We start from the raw sequence: 18,691 nt of genomic DNA, 5'->3' as shown, positions 1-18,691 counted from the left end.
AAATGACGCAAAAGATTCTCCCTCCTTTTGCTTGGTGTTGCACAAAGTAGTGACTGAGACATCTGTCTCTATATTGTAGGAGAAATGCTGAATAAATGTCTCTGCTAAGTCACCCCATGATTTAATACTAGGAGGTAATTGAGAGAACCATTCCATAGCTTGATCGCCTAAGCTTTGCGGGAACAACCTCATCAAGTATGTTTCTTCTGCCGCCACCTCTATGCAAGCTGTGAAAAATTGTCGTATGTGTGCCTTGGGGTCTCCTTTTCCTCTATACTTGTCAAATTTTGGCGTCACAAAGTGTGCAGGGAATGGAGGCATTGGAATGCTCTTATCAAATGGATAAGGACATATGTCTCTCATAGTGTATGTTGGTTTTGGTGTACTCATGTCCTCCATTTTCTTTTGTAAATCTCTGATTTGTTGCTCCAAATTATTCTTAGGTGGCGATCGATTTCTTGTAGCATACCCCATGTTTGGGACACCAATTTGAGGAGGAGCTTGTTGCATGTATGGATGATATTGATCATAGACATGTTCATATGGAGGAGGTTTATAGTGATGCGGCATATAGGGAGCACTTGGTATAGCTTCATGTTGAGGAACCCCATATCTATTTTGTGCATATATACCATATTCTATAGGCACGTCAGGTTCTATTGTGTTGCCCCCAAATTTGGCATGAGGTTTCCTTATGTCCAAATTTTCAACATGCCTTGGAATATCCCATTGCTTTGGTGGTTGATCCTTAGCGTTGATATATGATTGAGCATATTTTTCTCCATAAGACTTCCATAATGGTCTGCGAAGGTGAGTATCATATGTTTGACCATGTGTATGTGGGACCTCTGGTTTTTGAAGCAAAGCTGATGGTGATTCAGGTACCATATGTGGTCCTCTATTTCCTCCACTATTGGGTCTCCTTTGATCCATGTTGGATTGAGTTTGTTGCGAGGGTCGGTTTTCCATAAGTTGAGACATATCAAAGTCATGAGATATTTTAGCTCCACTTTGTGCCATCATGTGTAAGAAGTATTGTCTATCCCTCTTCATTATCTTTTCAACCAATCTATTGAAATGAGGATTCATTATGGATTCTTCTACATCTGCTGATTGTATTGAAAAGTTGTCCACATTGTCATTGTGTGTAGCCTTGTTGTTTGTAGTGTCTGCATTTTCCACATTTGGAATGTGTCTATAAACATCCATGTCAGGCAGTGTAGTGTGCTCAGGATTGAAAAATAAATCATTGTCATACTCATAAGAACTCATGTTGGCAGACTCTTGAGCTTCTTTAGCTTTTCTCCTAGATTTTTGAAGACGGGTTTCAACCATGTACTAGGTGTTTGACCAAGATGTGTAAGACTAGGTGAAAAATGGAAAGAGTATGGAAGACCAAGAGTTGTATGGAGTGTAAATGAATCTGAAGTTTACTTGCAATGTCCAAATTGTAAGACCAAGTATGTAAGTAGTAGAGTAGGTGTGACTTCCAAAGAGATGATTGTTTCTCTTGATGAGGTAAGCTGACCTTGACTCTAAGTAAGACCAAATGAGACCCAAAGGTAAGAAACCTTGATGAGGGACCACTTAGCAAAGTGTAGTTGTATGTAGTATGTTGACAAAGTATGATGAGGACAAGCAAGTGACCTTTTGACTCAAGTTTAGACAATTGTGACTGTAATGAGAGATGTGAAGCAATGATGGACTATATGAGACCCAGAGATAGGTTGAATGCTAGATGAAACCTGAAGAAACAACCTAGGAAGCTCAAGTATTTCGAAACTGATTTCTTTTGTTTGCTGGACTGTAAAAATTTTCAATCCTGGACACAGACACTTCTGTATACTTCACAGACGCGATTCCCAGACACAGACGTGTTTCTGTTTGACACAGACGCTGCTAGACACACAGACGCTATTATGCCCTTCACAGACACACTTAGATTACTCAGACGCGGTTAAAACAGACACAGACGCATTTCTGTAAACTTCGTGCAATTTTTCCAATCTGTGAAGTTGTTTTGTTGTGACCAAATCCGACTGTTTGACTGTTTTTCATGACAAGAGGACACAATGTTGATGAGGACTCAATGTTTGCAAGTGTTTAGACTCCAAAATGACTCCAAGAAAAGTGTGTTGTTTGATGTAAAAATGTTTTGCATACACTTGAAAACACAAAAGACACAATGTTTTGTTGTTTGGGTCTTGATTGTTTGAATGTTTAACATAAGTCAAGCACAATTCTTATGGCTGTCCAAGACAATAGTTGTTGATCCCACATAGGGTTTTACCCCCAAGGCTACGCTATTCAGAGCGGATACTTAGATGCTTGACCTCACTGGCTCCACCCGCGGCACTCACTTCTCGAGTCAGCCAAGCATCAGTCCCCATGAAAACTCTCCATGGCAAACTTTGTATCTCTACTAAGAACCGTATGTGTGTGGGCCGCTACCAGAGGTCCGACCTCCTGGCCCAACAACTAGAAGGATTTGGACCTCTAAAACAAAATGGTGCTAGTAAGGGCATCCGCTCATGTGGCCATACATGCGGCACTTTCAGCTCTGTAAATACAGAAGGCTCCCAGCCGGTAGGGGTTACGCCCTACAAATGATCAAATAAATTTGATCAAACGGGTTTATGGGGAGACATAGTGTCGGTATGAACTAATCAGCACACGTTATTCATAGTTTTCACCATGAATACATTTGATTATAGTGGTTTGGATGAGGTGGGTTTTCCTCGCTACCACTTGGGTCGTCCTCTTCTCACTAGTAGTCCTAATGACCACACGGGAAGACAGACCCTCTAAAGATTAAACAAAAAGAGCCTATTGCTCAAGACACAAAAGACAATGATTCAATTTTAGTGCACCAATGGAAGTGTTTGCTAATCTATGAAAACAAGGCACACGACAAAATTTCAAAACCCTAGCCAAGGACCTGCAACAAAATTTGTTAGTAGTTTGGGTTGTTTCAAATGATCACCCCTTCCTGCAAGCACACAAGTTAGGTAAATTTTAGAAACCCAAAAGACTTTGTGAAAGAGGGGCCTTCAACAAAACGTTTTAGCTTCCAAGACAAGCTGCACAAACTTAGTTAGCTAGATCTGAAAGGGTTAGTCCAAAAATAAACCAAATCTGAAACCCTAAGTACGAAATCCAAAAACCGAGTCAATGAAAATTTGAAAATTCTGAAACATTCAAAACACAGACGCTGTTACCCACGACATAGACGTGCCTGTATGACATAGACGCGGTTCTATGACTCACAGACGCGGTCAAAAATCACAGACGCCCTTCTCAGACACAGACGCGATCAGAAACAACACAGACGTTCCTGTCCGAGACCTGCAAAATAAAACTTGTCAAAAACACAGACGCGACTCCAGTATCCGCAGACGCTCCTGAAAATCAGAGACGCGATCCGAAAGTTCGCAGACGCGAAAAAACCTAAAATGTCATCGAAAAATGTCCGATTTGCAACTTCAAAAACGCAAAATCTGCAACAAAAAAGGTTAAATGCAAAGGGACAAGAGTCCCACCGGGCGTGCCAAAATGTGTATGGTGAAAATGGATAACAATAATAACAATATTGAAAGGCTAAATGAATTCAACCACAAAACCCTAGCCTAACAACAACAAAGATCCACCATAACATATGAAGATTACCTAAGACAATGCAAATAAAATGAAATCACAAAGATTATACCATCACATGTCCAATAGGGTTTTGATCTCCATTCTTCCTATCTCCATTGATCTTGCTTGATATATTTGCTCTCAGATTTTATATGCACAAGAGCTCAACAAAGAACGGAATGTGGTTGCAAGTAGGATCGTAGTGTAGTCAAGTCTTCAAGATTGTCGATTAGGATAAGTGATTAGGGTTTGATAATGAAGGAAGCATCTCCTTAAATAGAAGACACTATAAGAAATGGAGGGATAAGATTGAGAGGTGTAAAAGGAGGTTGGCTATGATTAGAGGGTAGGTAAAAGAAATAATAAAATAATGAGAGGGGTAGGTAGTGTATGAATTAAGAGATGAATGACATGTGTCATGGGTAGAAAAGGGTAATGAATTAATTAAATAAATAAAGATTTATTTAATTAATAGAAGAAGTGGGATCAATTAAATAAATAAGATATTTATTTAATTTAGGAAAATGATAATTTAAATAAATAAATGTATTTATTTAAATGAGAAATAAGGCTAGAAGAGGATAAATGAATTAATTAAATAAATAAAGATTTATTTAATTAATAGAAGAATTAGACTTAGATAATTAAATAAATAAAATATTTATTTAATTAGACTGGACAATTTTAGGTGTCTACAATACCCAATATGGTTCAGGCGCAGGAATCTTTTTCATCACACCTCAAGGACATACAATTCTGAAATCATATAGACTATGGTTTCTATGCATCAATAATACTACAGAGTATGAAGCATTGGCTATAGGGCTCAAAATGGTCATTGAATGGAATGTCAAAGAACTCCATGTCTATGGTGATTCACAACTTGTCATAAATCAAATAAATGATGAATATCAAACAAAGGATGATAAGCTTATGCCATACAAACAGCTAGTGGAGGAATTTAAAGGATACTTTAAGGAAATCACATTCACCCATATTCCCAGAAATGAGAATAAAGCAGCAGATGCAATGGTTACAATAGCATCTCTTTTGCAAAATAAGGAGAATCAACAATGCTACAAATTTCTCATGGAAGATATCTTAACCCCTACCATCCAATCTCAGCATACCTATCAAATTTGCCATATATCAGGAACCAGCCAATCCTTATACGGTCAAATCTACCAATATTTGAAAGATCATATCCTTCCTCTTGAATTATCTTGTAATCAACGAAGAAGCTTTATCCGTCAGTCCTCTCGCTATACCATTATTGCTGATATCCTATATAGGCGTGGTCTAGATGGTACATTGTTGAGATGTCTTGAAAAAGACGAATCTAAAAGAGTTCTTAATGACATTGATGTGAGTATTTGTGGTACACACTCAAGTGGTTTAACATTGGCTAAGAAACTTATTCGTATGGGTTACTTCTGGCCTACTATGGAAAGAGATTTATTCACCTATGCTAGGAAATGTAAACAATGTCAGATTCATGGAAATCAAATTCATGTGCGAGCACTAGAGTTATATCCTATGATAGGATCATGGCCATTTTCACAATGGGGCCTTGATTTGGTAGGGAAGATCAATCCCTCATCTTCTAATGAACATAAGTTTATTCTGATTGCTACTAAATATTTTACTAAGTGAATTGAAGCAGTGCCTTTAACAACAATGACAGGAAAACAAATATCATCATTCATTTTGAATTATATAATCTGTTGCTATGGAGTTCCTATGACCATTACCACTGATAATAGAAGACCATTCAAAAATCAGGATGTGAAAGAGCTATGTGAACAGTTTCATATCCAACATAGGTTCTCTACTCCATATTATCCACAAGGTAATGGTCAAGCTGAGGCATCAAACAAAAATATCTTGAAAATCTTGAAGAAAACAGTAAATGAAGCTGGAAAAAATTGGCACATTCAGCTAAATCTTGCTCTTTGGGCATACTGAACTAGTGTCTGCACTCCAACAGGGTCAACTCCATATTGTTTGGTCTATGGATCAGAAGCCATATTACCTATAGAAGTAGAGATACCTTCTCTACAAGTATCCTTGCACGGTCTTATACCAAAGGAAGAACAACAAGTCTCTTGACTCCAAGAACTACAATTGATCCAAGAACGTCGCCAAAATGCAATAGAACATTTGAAGGTATACCAACAAAGAATGGCAAGAAGCTATAACCACAGAGTCAAGCTGCATATTTTCCAGATTGGAGATATAGTTCTAAGGGAGAATCCAAGAAATCAGCAAGACAGAGAAAAGAAGGGAAAATTTGAACCAAATTGGCTAGGACCTTTTGTCATAGTAGCAGCATATGGATCAGGAGCATACAAGTTATCTACCCCTGAAGGTGATTGGTTTGATGAACCTATCAATTCTATTCATCTCAAGAAATTCTATGCTTGAGATATAAAGTCCTAAAAAATCAATAAAAAGTATAAAATCCAAAAAATGCAATAAATTCATATGGTGAAAACCTGGTAAACACGCGCTATCTACAAAGTAAGTTCCTCCATCTGTGAGATCGCTTTGCGCGCCTATCTACTCCATTCTACTGCATCTATCACTTCCATCATATCTTAGCTTATCCATTCCATCTTCCATCTTTCACATCCATTGCTTTGAACCATTTCACAAGAAATATGTAGCTTACCAACAATTATCAATCTTTGACACACTTGTCGTAGTTATTGTCCTAGATTTTATCAAAATCAATCAATCTGCATTTGTATCCCGTTGTGGTTTGGATCTTGATAAATTCATACATCCATAATAATTTTTTGTTTCCACTAGGGGCAATATCCTAATTACTTTTGCTAAGGTGATCTTTTGAATTTTTGAAAATCCAAAACATTCAAAAAACTTAGAAAAACAAAACATCTAGGGTTTTGAAACAGATAACGAGCAACCAAAACAACAAAAATTAAGGCATTCTCATCAAAAAACTGAATCATGAAACTCAAAAACCAAAGAATCAACCAGCAAGTAATAAAGGATTACCAAAGATCATTCATTAATATGATTATATCAATTAATGACCATTACAACATGTGAATGACATACAAGATTCAGTGTTTATATCTTGATTTTATTTCTAATCATGTACTCTATGCAACTCAAGGATGTACATGACTAGAGAAGCTATGATGGGGCATGATTATTTTTCTTTGATTGTTGTCTATGGTTTATCTCTTATTACGGTATGAACTTGTCTCAGGATATGATTGGCAAAAGATCAAGGAGGATGTTCCAAGTCATGCATGAAAGGAGATACTCCTTGTCTGTTCTGCAAGCAATACTCAGCTCAGATTGATTCATTATATCAAGTTGCTTGTATTAACTTGCTATATCAAAATCCATGTAAGAAATACTCAAGTCATTTTGAATCATTATGTCAAGTTGCTTGTATTTTCTTACAACATTTAAAAGCTAAATGATGAAATCAAGCATTGTTACACGATAGCATATGAAGAATGGCAATATAATTTTTAGTTAGATGATTTTGGATTAGCTCATTATTCATCTACATTATAAGCATTCATTGTCAGTTGCGTTATAAGCATAGCATTTCATTAATAAATCAATGGTCATAAATAAAGATTGAGTATACTTGGACAAACAAAAACAATTTGCATTTAATCATTATAGGTGCATTCATTTTTAGAATCATTTTTAATCATTATCCATTTCATTTAGTTGCATTTTATCATTGCATTAGTTTGCATTCAATTAAGTGCATTTCATTCATCATGTAGTGTATCATCATTATTATTTGCATTATCATTCCATTAACGATCATTTAGTTGCATCTTTGCACTTAGATTCATCATCATTATAAATATTACATATAAAATCAAAACCATCTCATATAGACCATTTGCATCATCATAAGCATTAAATCAATCATTCATTTGCATTTCTATTATAGATCATTTGCATATCATTTCAGTTAGTAATCATTTTCATTTGCATCCAAGATCATCAAAATTGAAAATCAACAAAAGCATTTATCATTGAATCATTCATATATAGATCATCATCCATCCAATCACTACATACATATAGTCCATGCATATAGATTATCATAAAAAGAGAGCAATATTCATAAATCTCATTGTCCATCTAATCCAAGCATCTAAGCATCCATATAAAGTATCATCATCAAATAGAATAACATGCATAATAATAAAAGATCATCATATAGAGTCCATGTCTGCATATAGATCATAATAAAACAATAAAAGTCCAAGTATACAATGATATAAGATAAATAATACAAATGCCTCATCAAATCAAGTCACGGTTGTCCTGTACCACTACCACCTGACTCTATCCGTCTCTATGGTTGTGGGCGAGAAGATCCTCCAAATGCCTGTCTCCCATGATCACCACTCCTTTGAGGAGGTCCCATGACCCCACCACTGCTAGTGTCCATCAACATGGTGGTATGATAACTACCTGCTCTCTGGCTCTCTGCAACTACCTCCTCATATCATCATCGCTAGTGGGAAGTCTCCTTACCAGCCCGTACTAATGCTCTAACAATATCAGCTGAGAGAGTACTTGATCCAACCTGCTGAATGTGATCAAGAAGGCCCTAAGTATCCTGTTGTCTCCTAATAGCTCTATCCCTCTCAGTAATAAGAGTCTGCACCTGTGCTCGAAGCTGATCAATCTATGCTCTTAGACTATCAATGGTATCCTGCTCTGGCACATCATGCTCTAGTGCAACCTACTTTGGCATGTCATGCTCTGGTGCAACCTGCTCTAGCAAAGCCTGATGTGGTGCATGAACCCCAATCCCCTCACCACCAACCTGTCCAACTGCTGGAATCTCAGTCTGAGTAACTCTCTGAATCTGTCGTCTAATTAGGGGAACATGATCCTCAGCATCCTCATCATCTCCACCATGATTTGCAATAACCCTAGGATCTTGCTGAATCTATCCAAAATCAATACCTCTCTCACAATCCCCATCCAATCCTGTCACCCTGCTTCCTGTCAATGGTAATCCTCTCAGTGATCTCATGCCTGCCCTTCCATGATCTCTCCCAATCCGTCCAACATCCCTCCCACCCATAGGACGTGCTCTCTCAATCCTGCCAGCCGGTCCAAACGGTCCTCCACGGACTCTCAATCGACCTCCCCTCCATCCACGTCTCCTACCATCACCACCACCATCCCCACCATCATATCCACCTCCCCCAGCCTCTTGAGCAGCTCTAAGCTCTCGTCTCTATCTTCGTCTCCTAGAAACTAGATCATCTAAATCATCATCCTCATCTCCTGAGCTGGAAGGAGGATCTGTTGGATCAGTAATGAGAGGAAATGGATGAGCTAATATGTACTGAGCATAATCTGCAGTAACCCCGGGATCAAGAATGTGCAATCTCATATCATATGCCACTCTCAGAGTAGCAACAAACTCTGCACGAGCAATCTCAAATGACAACGAAGGTCCCCAATCGCGCCTATCTCTGTACCGTCGAGCATATATAGTCACACCAGTAGGCATAGGTTGAATGATACTAAACTGTCTTAAAATACGACCAATCAACTGTCGCTCAACAATGTAAGGAGTCCAACCAATGAGATATCTACTCTGCATGATGAATGGTAATGTATGTGCATCATCCATCCATGGCTCACAATCAAGATATGGTCTCCAAGTAATGCTATCCAATGAATCTAACACCCAATGTCAATACTCCATCTTACCCAGCTTATGCTGAGTAAGGATACTTGCATAAAAATACACATATGGCTGCCTCTCTCCATGAACTCTGTGATGGATAGGCCGAGTAACAACAATGTGCTCCCAGCACCAGATCTGCAATAAAGTGCATCCTGTAGATAAACTCGCACTCTCATCATACACTACCTGATGAAGATCATGATATAAGTGTGCCAACATGCAAACACCCCACGCATATCGAGTATGATGCTGCATCATACTCAGGAGAATCTCACCCCATCCAATGGGAAAACCTCGTGATCTTCTATCAGGACATATAAATCCTCCAATCAGACCAGCAAAAATAATGGGAAGAGCCTCATAATACATCACCATATCTACCCATCAGATCTCTCCTCTACCAATGCTCTCATCAACAAACACAACTCTGCAAGCCTCTGTACCAACCCGATCCTGAAAATCATACTGCACTAGCTCACCAGTCACTGGGATGTACAGAATCATGTAGACATCCTCAAGAGTCACACTAATCTCACCGGTCGGCAGGTGGAAAGTGTTATGCTCGCTGTGCCATCTCTCGGCCAATACTGTCAATAATCCTTTGTTATGTGTAATCTCAAGCATATATAATAAATGGCATAAACCACAGGCATCTATATGTCTAATCTCAGCCTGAGTCAGCTCTAGAACTAAATGATGCACTGCCGGTAATTTCTCTCGACGCTGGAGAACATCAAGTTTCTCCTATTTATCAAGAGAAATCAATCAATCATCAAATCATCTATCTATCAAATCAAACTGAATCAATCAACTATCAAATCTATCAAATCAACATGAAGCAATCTATGCTATCTATCTATCAAAATCAAATTGAAGCAACTTAAGTTATCAAATCATTTTAAAACCTATCAATCATGATTTTCTATCAATCACCGAGTTTACTCAAAACTCTACTAAGCTCTTACATTAGAAACTATATTGGTTTCTTAGAGCTACTCAATCAAGCTAATCAAAGCAATCAAATCTATCAATCAAGCTAATCAAAGCAATCAAATTTATCAATCAAATCTATCGATCCAATCTATCAATCCAATCTATCAATCAAGCTAATCAAAGCAATCAAGTCAATCAATCAACCTATCTATCCATCTATCAGGCATGCAATCACTCAATCCAGTCCCTATTTCATCATCAATGTGTATTAAACATGTTAAATCTAATCATCAAAGTGATTTTTAGCCTTTGCACTTATCAAAAACATCAAATTTGAGCAAAAGTGCTATCCTATTGAACATTTGTGCTAAATCTAAATGCAAATGCGCTAATCTAGTGCATATGTGCTATCCTTTTTAACAAAAGTGCTAAATCTACAAGCATACGCACTAATCCATGCAAAAGCGCTACCTTTTTTAGCATACGCGCTAACAAACGATGCATTTGCGCTACTCTATGCATATGCGCTAACATCTTGAACATATGCGCTAACATAAAGAGAATACGCACTAAAATAGACATTTGTGCTAAACCTAATTGCATATGTGCTAAAACAAATTGCAAAAGCGCTAAAATAACACCGAAAAAAATTTTAAAAAGTTCAAAAAAACGCGCCTAAAAACATGAAAATTTGAATGAAAACTTGAAAACAAAGCTCGGGATAAGCTACATACCAGATACTCATGCTTGACTAGACGCTGATATTGCCGAACTCACTCAAAATGATGGTTCTCCACGGGAATCACCATTTCGCCACCTCAGCAAGACTATTTTCTCCACAAGCTGACAAGGATAACAATGAAGTTAAAATTAGCCCTGGTCAATTTTATATTTACTATTTGAAGAGTAATTAATTTCAATGGAGTAATTTAATTTGTTTTTTTACAAATGAATTTAATTGACTGAATTTTTATCAAATTATCACGAGATTATTCGTTCAAACTAGAATTTTCAACAAATTCATGATCAATCTCTTGAGGGGGCACACAATCAGGATTTTCAATTTCCATCAGGCACATTATCGAGACTTGATTTAATCTTTGAAACAATGTTGTCTCAACATCATTTCAAAGAGGGGCAAAATGTATACACCTAAAATTGGCTATGAGCAATTAAATAAATATTTTATATTTATTTAATAATTATTCTTTTATTAAATAAGTTAATTTAAAAAGATTAATTTATTTAATTCATTTCATGTCTTTCTATTAATTAATATTTTATTAATTAATTCATCTATCTTATTCCTCTAAATAATTAAATATCTAATATTTAATTATTCCTCTAACCAAGTTAATTAAATATCTAATATTTAATTATCTCCTCCAAACAATTAAATATCTAATATTTAATAGTTATTCTCCTATCCTATAGTCTTAAATATTAAATAAATTCTTAAATTATTTAATCTCTTTTCCAACTCACCCTCCATCTCCACTTCATCTTCCCTTTGCCAACTCAAAAAACATGGGGCTAAGGAAATTAATATTTCTTAAATATTAATTCATCATTTATCTTCAACTACCAAAATTTAATGAATATTGTGTACGTACACATATTTCATAACCATTTCCTATATTCTCTCCAACACCCCCTACATCTTAGGAAGGACTTGAGTCCACTTGTCCTCTCATGCCTAAATTTCCTCCAACCATCTCTAGATTCCCTCAATCAGCAACACAGTCAAGGTGAGATGAGTGACACTTGTCTTCTCCTTCCCCCTTTCTCTCAACCTTCACCTTTGCTCATAGCCATTCAAATCTGCAGATCTGATCAAGACCGTTGATCTGAGCCACATCATCTAATCCTCTCAAAGTCTATAAAATCAAGAGCTTTGGTTGAGAGAGAGTTAGTCTTCAAAATAGTTTTCAATCAATCATATGCATCCATGAGTTTTTGAAGCAAATAGCAAATAGCAAATATCATTTTAGCAATAATCATATAGCATTATCATTTTAGCATAATCATGTAGTATTTGCATATCATAGTATCAGTTAACTACAAGTTATCAGTCCATTCTTCATATGCCATCTTGGAAGCCAATGGTCCATTGTCTGAGAGCACACCATCTGCAATCAGGAACACTGGAGTTAGGACACAATGGGGCATAAGCCATGAAGGTAAAAATAGTATTTTATTTCATATATACTTCATGCAATTTCATTGGTTGAATTTGGATTTCTTGTAGTATTTCCATTTGTGTTTTTGTGAAACTAACTTATTGCAGGTAACATTCTAAGGATAAAATTCAAGTCGAAACACATATGAAACCTCTTTGAATTAAGAGGTAAGGTCTCACCCATTTTGGGATCAATAAAAAGAGCACATATTTGTGCTTTACTTATGTGTTTTTTTTTTTTCTTACTTCATTATATGACAACACACTAGCCTAAAAAGAACAACATCGATCCCTATAGCTTCCCCATTTTGTAATTTGATTGGAAACTTCATTGACACTACTAGATAATGATTCTAGGGCTATGGCAAGGGATGCATGATGCTCATGCTCAGATGCCTTTAGTCTATTCACTAGTCTAGTTATTTTGGCAGTGTTTTGTGTTAACTGGTTTATCAAATCCCCCTGTGTATCTTGTGAATGGTCTACTAGAGGAGTTGGAGGGTTTGTATCTTGAGGGTTTGGTTGTGGGTTCTCCTGTGGATTTTTCCCTATGTTTTTAGGAGGTGTGTCTTGCTGGGGGCCAGTATTTTCACAATATGATATGCATTCATAACAAAAAAAAAACAATGAATTTACATTGTAATTGTGAATATAATTATCAAATGTATAAAATAGATGAAAAAAAATGATCTCATACCTCTTTCCATTGTTGGTATGTTTGATTTTGAGAACCTTGTTCGCATATTTTGTTGTTTAAAACCCTCAAATTGTTTTTCTTGTGGTCGTGGGTAAAAATGACCCAATTGGCCGTAGTAAAAATAAATAAATTATTGACAGTAAAACGGGTATGGGGTTTTGAAAACTAAACCGTGTACATGTTTAGTATAAGCAAAACCCCATATGCGGTTTTTCTTCATTTAAGCTCAGCAAAATGAGCCTAAACGTGTATGGGTTTTTTAAAATTTGAAATAACCCATGTGCGTTTAATGTTTTTCCAATTTTTGGGGGGGTGTGTCCACTTTTTTGCACACCATCTTGGTGCACACACCCAATGTGTTCAAGAGAAATTGGAACTATAATGTGGAACCTAAAAAAACTTGTTTTAAATGGTTATTTCTACTTCCAAAGTTACCTTCCAAATATTATGTTAACAATAATAATACTTGCCCTGTATGTAGGAAACTAGATACCATCAAACATAATTTTCTAGAATGTTTCATTGCCAAAGAAATTTGGATGCTATTTGTTGCTAACTTGAAAGGTTGGAATGAAAACATTGTTCAATCTGAAATTATTTTTGGTGTTATTATGAATATAAAAAAACATTACAATTCTTTATGGCATCTTCTTTCTATTGAAATTCTTTGGCAAATCTGGAAAATCAGGAATGGGGATAAATTTAGTGGGGTTAGGAGGGTGATTATTGAGTCATTTAAGAGACTTTTCATTTTCAATGTTGCTTCATAAGTTATTGTCATGATGAATACATCCAAGCTCAAATTTGAAAATTTGTTGGAGGATGCAACTGTGAGGGTAAGCCTAGCTAAAGTGTCATATGGCCATATATGGGTGGACACTAGTGAGGATTACAAGCCCTTTGTTAAAGGATTTCAGGAATTTGTCAAAGAGTACAATGAAGAATACAAGAACAAGGAGAAGACCAAAGGGAAAGAACTAGTTGGAGATGCAAACCAAGGCAGACCAAGAGGAGTAAGGTATCACTTGAATCAAGGTGAATACTCAGGAATGGAAGTGGTCAAATCCAATGAGGATGTGTCTGACATTTATCCACCTCTTGGAGGACCTAATTGGGACTCCTACTGTGAGAGTAGGAACTAGGTCATAAGTTAGTCCTTTTTGTTATATGAAATTGTATTGAGTCTTAGTGTATCTGGGTGTATAAAACTGTACAAGGTTGTAAGTACTCCTTTTTGTATATGGATGTATAGGGAAGTAATCAGTTAGGCAGGTCAAGTTAGATATAATGGATTCGCTACTAAGCTCGATTGTTTAAATTGATATGTTTATTACTCTATATATATATATAATAAAAAGAAAGCAACAATTAAAAGAAATAAAATAGAATTTAAAAAGAATAAAAGCAAATTAAAAATCATGAAAAGATATTTTAATGAAGTAAAATTATAAAAGCAAAGTAATGCTAAAGATGGTGTGTTTCTATTATAAAATGGTTTTAAGAAAAAATATTAATATTTTTTTTGTTTTTGCTAGGTAAGGCACAAGAAAGCTACGGATAAATTATATCAACATAAAAAGGTGGCATTCAAGCATTGCTCAAGGATCCCAATCTAGACTTCCAAAAACTAGAGATAGACTGTAGACTATAGAAACTACATACAAAATTCCCCTGTCAAGAGGGTAGAGAAACTACACTTAGTTGTTATCAAAATCAAACCATTACATAGTTGTTTCTATAACACATAAAAAAAACTACCATAAAAAAAACTAAGTAAACATGCCATAAAGTAGATGTGTGAGTCACCAAATCTTCAATCGCAAGTTAGAAGCCTTCCCCTTAGCCATTGTAGAAGTTGTTGCAAAACCCCCCTTACAACCATGGCTTGGACCAAGAATGTCCACTTCGACCAAATTTGGGGCCTCCTCTCAAATCTCAACTCTGAACTCTTCCTACTCCTCACTATCAAGGCCCTTTGCTCTCTTGTATTCCTTTATCCATTCACCCCCCTTGTTGAGCTTTAGCCCCAACCCTTTTTGAAGAAAATCCACATTCCTCCTTATAGTGGGGTTGAGAACTCAAAGGCTTGTTGGTCCCATATTGTGAGCACTGGCCATTTGGTAACCTCGCGTCCACCCCTTTTCACTATAGAGTAGTTTTCTAGGCTATAAATTCTTAGCCTTTCATCAACATTGGCAACCACTAGGTCCAGTTCTCCCAAGAACTCATATTCTTTGAATACCTTTTTGTAGAGGATTTTGGATCCCACTTTTGACTCTCCCACCATAAGGACCATAGCTAGGAATGTTGTTGTGATTTCTATGTTCACATGATTGCAGTGGTCAAAGAAGATGAGCTCTCCACCCAAAATTCACTTCACTACATGCATAATTACGCTGTGGGAGTAGTTCATGACTGTCGTGGGCCTCTCCTCTTTAATTTCTCCAATAAAAGTGACATCTTCCTCTTATCAAACATCAACCTAATAAGAGAGTCTATATCACTGAGAAACAAAGTGCAAGGGTGTAACTAGAGAATAAGATGAACTGCTAGATTAGTTTGAGTTCGGTGAATGCCTTAATCAACTGCTACTGAATAAATAGAAATTCCCATCTTTTCAGTTCACAAAAAAACATGAATACTTCTTCATTTCATAGCACATTGATGTCTTTTCTATCTATTATCATGAATACCCTTGCTTCATAACATGAGACCCCTTTCAAGCATTGAGAAAATCTTAAAATCCTAAATGTAAGTTGGTGAGTGTGTAGGCCACTACCACCGTAACAATGTATGAGTATCAGCCCTATCCTTTTTACCAGACCAAGGAACTAGATTTGTTGGGAATCACATCTATAGGATATTAATTGGATTTCACAATAATTAACTAATGATGTGATCAAGTGTATCCATCCTCCAAGATTATTTCTTACACCATAGTTATATCGAGACTAAAGGTAATAATGAGGACTCTAAATTTGGCCTGAGGTAACCAAACTCCATCTCATCAACTTGTCTTTAACTATCGGTGTTAACAATGATTCACCTTGGTATCATGACCTTGTGAAATGGAAAGTGGTCGTGGGATTACCACTACCCCTCACCATGAATGTTTAATTATTACCATTTCCAAGCCAGTTTTGTGTTTCCCCTTTCTTGATTACATTTACCACTATTGCAGAATCTCCTTCAATTTCCACCTTTTTGATTTCCAAATCCTTGCAGTAAAGTAACCCCTGGATGAGGGTAGAGAATTCTGCCATGTTATTAGTTCCTTTCTTTAATGGGACAACTAATTTTCCAACACAACTCCCATCCCATTACTTGATGATGCAACTTGTGCCATAAGAATCAAGATTACCTCTGGTCATCCCTTCAAAATTGATTTTAAACCACCCTGCCTTGGTGGTTGCCATTTTACCAAATCCCTTGCATTTTGTGCCTCTTTCCCTCCCTCCCCAATGAATGGGGGTATTTTAAGTCCATTCCACCTTAGCCTCATCTTGCCATCCCATTCTATAAGCTTGACTTTTTTTGGATGTGCTCCTATTTTACTATCTGTGACCTCTACAATGGTTGCTTCAACCTTGTTAAGAAAGGTTCCTATATTCAATACCTTATCATAAAAAAATACTTCTATTTATTTCCTCCCATAATTCCCACAAAAGTAAGGAAGGGTGCAAATGATTCAAAGGCAGCCCAGTAAATCCATTCCCGTCTTTGATGACCAACATCTGAATAAGCCCACAACATCATTGGGCAAAGCAGTCACCCACCCTAGTTTAGTGCATACCCCATTTTCACCACCTTTGGGGAAAAGGGGCACCCCAACAGAAGGTGATCCACATTTTCTTCATTGCACTTATACAACACACACCAAGATGGACCTTCATATCCCAATTTCTGAAACCTTTTTTTATTTAAGCATATTTTTTTTCAGTTTCACCCAAGTGAACACTCTCGCCTTGGGAAAATAGAATTTTCTCCAACACAAGTGTGTTGGAATCTTAGTAGCCCTTTGTTGACAACATTTTTCCACCACTCTATATATATCATTTGCATTGAATGACCATTTTTGGTCATTGCCCATACAATTCTATCACTCCATGTCTTGTTGTTAAGGACCCTCAATAGGTTCTCGACCTCTGGTAATGGCAAAGGAAGAAGGATGAAATATTTCCACTTCCATACAAGTGTTGGGTCATTGTTGATAAAAATGACATATTCTTTAAGGAAACTACCCCAGTTTTGCTTAAAGTAAGCTTTGGACCTATCCACATTCAACAAGGTATTGATATTGTAGAACATAGGTTTACTATTGAGGGGAGGGTGAATCAGTAGTCAGTAGTAAATAAAACCTCGATCCTTATCTAATTAATTCTTAAACAAAATAAAATTTTAAAGAGCTTCAATCTAAAAACTAAAAGGAATTAAAAGAGATGCACAATAAAGACAATGCACAAGATTTTCCATGGAAACCCAGGATGGGAAAACCACAGTGAAAACACTGCTAGGATCTACTATCCTAATCCAAGCTCATGATCAAAACTTCTATTACAAATTTTTAGGGCACAAACCCTAAGGAGTCACCAAACCCCTATCAATATAAGCACCAATTGAATCAAAGTTCTTAAGAGAGCACCAACTCTCCAAATACCCAATGTCTTGAGCACTAACTCTAGAATCATAGACAAACAACTCCAGAATCAAATCGGTTACAGAGTATGTTCATTTATAAATCAAATATACAATAGATAATTCCATCAATAAGGCATATTATGCATCAAGTTGATTCAAACAACCTGAGATAGAAAATAAATACTAATATAATGAATCTTTATATCAAATGTCTCTATATGAGTGCACAATGATATACTGAAACCAAGACTGAAAAGTGTTTCTAAATATCTAGAAAAATTTGCAAACAACTTCTTCTGATGCTGCTATTTGTTGAACATGCTAAAACTCAAACTCAAAAAACTGTCATTGCCATCATACAAGTTGTTGGAACCTTAATTTTTTGCAAAATTTAGAGTTTCCTAAGTGAGAAAAGTCAGCGAAAATCCTAAAGGTTACCATTATGAATAATCAAACTAATAAGTGAATTTACCTTAAAATCGTGTTCACCTCTTATAAATAAGCATGTGTAACCATTTTCAGTCCCCCACAGTCAAATTTGATATGTGGCAAGTCTTAAGGTATGCAATAGAGTTACAATTTGCATATTGTAATCTTTGCAAGTAGCTACTTTTGTAAGTCAATATTTTCACTATCTAAAGTCTCTCTCATTAAACCAATTCTTCCATGACATTTTTATTATCATAAAGTACACCTTTGCCCATTTCCATAATCCCAAAACCTCATTTGATAATTTTTCAACACCCAAACCAAATACATTTTTCAATATTTTGTTGTTGATGTTCATAATACCTAGTAAAGTAGCCTTCTGTGGAGATGAATATTTTACATCCAAATGAATTTAAATCCAAACCAATTGGTCCATGTTGTTGTCTATATCTTAATGAACAACTAT

Source organism: Cryptomeria japonica, chromosome 7 (assembly GCF_030272615.1).
Source record: "Cryptomeria japonica chromosome 7, Sugi_1.0, whole genome shotgun sequence".
Classification (NCBI taxonomy): Eukaryota; Viridiplantae; Streptophyta; class Pinopsida; order Cupressales; family Cupressaceae; genus Cryptomeria; species Cryptomeria japonica.
This window is presented reverse-complemented; position numbering follows the sequence as displayed.